At 35.3% G+C, this 5,850-nt stretch overlaps 1 non-coding gene across 1 annotated transcript; it reads right to left on the bottom strand.

The window, feature by feature from the left end:
* Positions 1-4,934: 4,934 nt before the first annotated feature.
* LOC115231340 lies at positions 4,935-5,053 on the bottom strand. The gene has a single exon (XR_003883520.1). It is a non-coding gene; the product is annotated as a 5S ribosomal RNA (ribosomal RNA).
* Positions 5,054-5,850: the final 797 nt, after the last annotated feature.

Raw genomic sequence — 5,850 nt, 5'->3', positions numbered from 1 at the left:
CTCATTAAATTCATTCTTTTCCGATTTCCCCCTCAATCTTTCGAACAACATGCAACATAAAGAATATTCTCCTTCATCAGTTGTCCCTGTTTCATCTACTCCGCGTTTCGGTATATGTATATGTAGGCATATATGTATAAGTATGTATATATGTATATATATGTGTATGTATATATGTGTATAGTTGTATATATATATGTATATATGTCTATATATATATGCATATATATATAAATTTATACATATATATATGTATATGTGTATATATATGTTTATGTGTTTTATGTATATATATGTGTATATATATATGTATATATATGTACATATATGTATATTTATATGTATATATATGTATATATATGTGTATATATATATGTATTTATATATGTATATATATGTATATATATATGTGTATACATGTACATATATACATATGTATGTATACACACATATATACATTGATGTGCATATGTAATATCTATATGTAAATACATACATATACATATACGTGTATCCGTATGTATATGTATATACACAGACACAGACACTCATAGACACACACAGACACACACAGACACACACAGACACACGCAGACAGACACACAGACAGGCACACACACAGACACACACACAGACACACAGACACACACACACACAGACACACACACACACACAGACACACACACACACACACACACACACACACACACACACATATATATATATATATATATATATATATGTGTGTGTGTGTGTATGTATGTATATATTGGGATAAATTTATCCTTGTGGGCAACTTTAACGCTAGTGTTGGTACTGGCAATCAGGCATGGGAGAATACTTGGTTGCCATAGTGTTGGTCGAATGAACTCCTGTGGTCTGCCTGTGCTTTCCTTCCGCAGGGAATTCAGTTTAAGCATCACAAATACCTTTCTTGAACAGCAAAACTTTTGCAAGGCGACCTGGATACATCTTAGATCTAAGGATTGGCGTCTCATAGACTATGTTATTACCAAGAAACGAGATATTAGGGACTTTGACATTACACGTGTTCCTTTCATACCATCTGCTATCTCTCTGACCAGTTTCTTCTCTGTAGTAAGGCTACGTTCCATCTGAAACAGTGAAGACTACGAAAATCATCAGTACTTAAGCGCATTAACTTTTTGCCTTTGAAAAGTGTTGAAAAGCAGGCAGAGCTCTCTATCATGTTGGACACTGCACTTTACACTGTTGGTATCAATGATGAGATAGAATCATCTTGGAAGGCTCTGCATGATGCAACGCACTCCGCATCTCTAGAGATTCTTGGACTTCCTGTTCGTAAACATCAAAATTGGTTCAGCGATAACAACACAGATGTCCAACAATTAATAGATTAAATGAACAGCTCTCACAAACCATGGACAAATGATAAGAGCTCATCCAGAAAAGAGAATGCCGACAAGAAATGCAGAGGACAGGTCCAACGTGCTCTGAGACATGTGAAGAGGACTTGGTGGTCTTCCAGGGCTACAGAACTCCAAGAAGCTGCATAGAGAATGGATTCTAAAGCTTTTTAATGATGGCTTTAAGAAAGTCTATCGTCCTCAAGAGCATTGTGTTACTCCTATTTTTTCATCGAATAGAGAGACACTGTTGACTGATGAATCTGACATCCTGAAACGATGGAAAGATCACTTCGAATTCCGCCTCAGTCACTAATGATGATGACATAATGTCTATTTCACAGCACTGTGGAACCAACCTTCCTGGAAGTGGTAAACTATTAATCAGACCTCACCTCGAAAAGCACCTGGCAGGGATGCTATCTCTCCTAAAATCTACAAATATGGTGGACAGAAGCTATTTAAGATACTGCATGACCCCTTCATAAACATTTGAATGGGAGGTTGTGTTTCACAGGACTTCAAGATGCCTCAATTCAACATTTTTATAAGAACAAAGGAAACAGAATTGTCTGTGATAACCATTGTAGAATATCGCTTCTGTCTATTGCTGGTAAGATTCTTGCTCGACTTATTCTTCACAGGATTATCAAACACGTAAATGATATCTGTCCAAGGTTGTTTGCACTTTTCAGTGATGCTGATATACAAAATGGTATCAAATTCCAGTTTTGAACAAGTGGTGGACTATTTAGTCATCAGCGATTCAAAGCCAGAACACTGCTACGCGCCAGTATCATTCGTGATCTACTTTTTTGCAGATGATGCTGCAATAGTAGCGACTTCCTTAGAGGAATCTCGGGAACTTCTAGACCGGTTTTCTGATGTATATACATCCTTTGGTTTGACCACCAGAATAAAGAAGACGGCAGTAATCCACCAACCTTGCCCTACTCCTAAACAAATTCGAGGTATCAAGCAGAGGTCATCGGTTCACAGGTTTCCTGGAATTCCAATACAGGTTGATGGGAAAAACCTAGATTAATAGAAGTCATTTACATATCTTAATAGTAAAGTGAATTCGGGCGTTCCCTTGATGATGAAATCGTCAACCGCCTTGCATAGGCAACCAACACATTTGGCAAATTCTGTCGTCGCCTATGGAATGAAAGGGGCATCAAACTTGACACCAAAGTACAGGTCTATAAAGCTGCCATTCTTACTACTCTCTTGTATGGCTCAGAATCATAGATACCCTATTGACGACACATTAACCAACTAGACATCGTCCACTGAGGACAATCTGCAGTTATTCACTAAAAGAAAAAGTTTCTAATGCCGTCTTGTTTAGCAAGTCTAAGATTGGTGGAATTGAGAGCTTCCTTATACAATCACGATTGCGCTAGTCTGGTCATGTCGTCAGAATGAGTAACGAATACCCAAAGCCCTCATGTACAGCCAGCTTGAAAGTGGGCACAGGAATTTTGGTCGACCATGGCTCAGATATAAGGGCAAGCTGAAGAGGAACCTTTTAGAAATGGAGGTAGCTCACAACATCATTGAACAGCCTTGGAACGAACAACCAGCATTACCAGGTTCGGGGAGCAAGGGAAATGAGAAAAGTGGCCGAAAATGTATATTATATACCTGCACTGACCTAATCTTCGTACCTGCAACGTCTGTGGCTTCTTTCCAAAATCATTGGCGGGACTTAAATGTTAAATTTGACATAAGCATTATGATTGACAAAGAAAGAGTACGTTGTCGGAGCCTGCTGATACGTCGAAACAGACGGAAGTCCATATCATATCATATAATATGTATGTATGTATTTATTTATATGAATATTATATATAATATATATATATAATATATATATATATATATATATATATATATATATATATATATATATATATATGTATATATATGTATGTATGTATTTATATATATGAATATGTGTATATATATATATATATATATATTATATATATATGTATGTATGTATATATGTATATGTATGTATATATAAATGTATGTATATGTATATATATATATATATATATATATATATATATATAATATATTATATATATATATAATATATTGATAAAACGGTAAGATAACAAAAGAAAGAAAGAGACCACAATATTATGTAAATAGAGGAAATTTATCTATACATATGTTACATTACTCGGTAGTCAAGATAAAACTCTGAGTTTCAGATGCCGAAGTGGAAATCCACAACACCATCTCTTCGGTTATCTGCTATTAGCCAGATAACCGAAGAGATGGTGTTGTGGATTTCCACTTCGGCATCTGAAACTCAGAGTTTTATCTTGACTACCGAGTAATGTAACATATTGTATAGATATATAATATATATATATATATTATATATATATATATATACATTTATCTGTGTGCGTATGTGTGTGTATGTATATGTAAGTATATATAAAAATACATATGTATACAGAACTTTACGTCTATATGAGATGCTGTCTCGAGGTGACCACTGCAGTCTTTCGGGTTTCTGTAGTATATACACGTTAAGGAAGATATACAGAGTAATATTTTGAAATAATACTGCTTTTGTCGCTAATAAGAATGTATATAGGTATATGCACGTATATATAAATATATATTTATATGTGTATGTGTGAGTGTATATGCATGTATATATTCATCTATATCTGTCTGTCTATCTGTCTCTATATACACGCGTGCACAGACACACACACACATACACACACGCATATAAGTCTGGTGTTTTTGTTTCAATGCTATTATATACGTCTACAGGATACACGAAGATATCTTTTTTTAGGTAACACTGTATTTGTAGACAGATTGGTAAATCAGTTTACATAAGCCTTTAGTAATAATGAATTTATTAGTTGTGTCCGTGTGTAGTTTGAATGAGTAATCAGTGAATCATGAAATTCCAACGGAGGGCTGAACCTAGTCCGGTTGATCTTTTTTGTTCTGTTCTAGAAGATATTTGTGTATATAGACACGGTGTTTACATAACACCATACATATGTTTTTGGATCTAAAACGTCTATAGTTATATTTTATGGTACAGGTATATGGCATAGAATATCACCAATCAACCCCTACCAAACCCCGCCCAAAATAAAATAGAGTAAAAACTACATTACTGATACACTTGAAATATATTTATCAAGCTATTTTTCCAGAATTTCTTATATATACTCTTTTACTTGTTTCAGTTATTTGACTGTGGCCATGCTGGAGTACCGCCTTTAGTCGAGCAAATCGACCCCAGGACTTATTCTTTGTAAGCTTAGTACTTATTCTATCGGTCGCTTTAGCCGAACTGCTAAGTTACGGGGACGTAAACGCACCAGCATCGGTTGTCAAGCGATGTATGTATGTGTGTCACAAGGCTTGGTCGACCCGAGGCTATAGTAGAAGACACTTGCCCAAGGTGCCACACAGTGGAACTGAACCCAGAATCATGTGGTTGGGAAGCAAGCTACTTACCACACAGGCACTCCTGTGCCTACAAGGACAGAAAGTCGTTTACAGCACCTAGGTTTCCCAAGCGGTTACCCATCTGAGTACTATCTAGGCTTGACGTTGCTTAACTTCGGTGATCGGACGAGAACCGGTGCTTTCAACGTGATATGGCTGTAAGCTACAAAAATATGGAGCGCTTCTCGAATTTGTGTGCATTTACTGAATTTGTGTGTTTGCTGAGGTCTTTAATAATCGTGACTTAATAAGTAGTACCTCTATGTATTTCACGAAAGCTCTTAGTTGTTGATGAAATCTCAACACAGATTTGAAACTAGTTTTGCTGTTCTCTATTTTACTGTTCCCGAATATATTGTGCATTAGCACAACGTCTTCACTATTTTTTTTCATACAATGATGGCTAAAAAAGTTATATTTTGTGGTACAGTATACATAAAACGTTATATTTTTAATGGCTTTATTAAATAAAATAAAAGTGAGAGAAGAAAGAAAGAGAGAGAAAATGTGTGAGAGAAGTGGGAAGAGTGAAACACTGAGGAAGGAAATGTAAAGACACAGACACATGCCTAGACGGACAGACCAAGCATATAGACACATTGATACAGAGAAAGCAAAAGGAGAGGATTAGTAAGAGTGTGACGATATAAAAATGACAAGTAATATAAAAAAAATCACGAAAAAAATAAACTAGTAAAAAACAAAACAAATTTAAAAAATTAGAAAAATAGCTTTACATTGAACTTGATCGTTTAGCAAATGCAGAATCAATACTTTAAAAAAAAATCTTTCTTTGTCTGAAAAACCATTATGAATTCATGATGGTTCACAACACAACCAAATAATGCAGTTTTTCGTTACCACAGTAGTGTGAGATTTTATGAATATTCATACTACCTCTCCAGTGGGAGAGTTCACAGGAGAGGGCGGTTAGTTCATTTGTTATGAAGAGAGAAAAAAA

Source organism: Octopus sinensis, unplaced genomic scaffold (assembly GCF_006345805.1).
Source record: "Octopus sinensis unplaced genomic scaffold, ASM634580v1 Contig18269, whole genome shotgun sequence".
Lineage (NCBI taxonomy): Eukaryota > Metazoa > Mollusca > Cephalopoda > Octopoda > Octopodidae > Octopus > Octopus sinensis.
The sequence above is the reverse complement of the archived record's forward strand: the minus strand, read 5'-3'. Positions and strand labels throughout refer to the sequence as shown.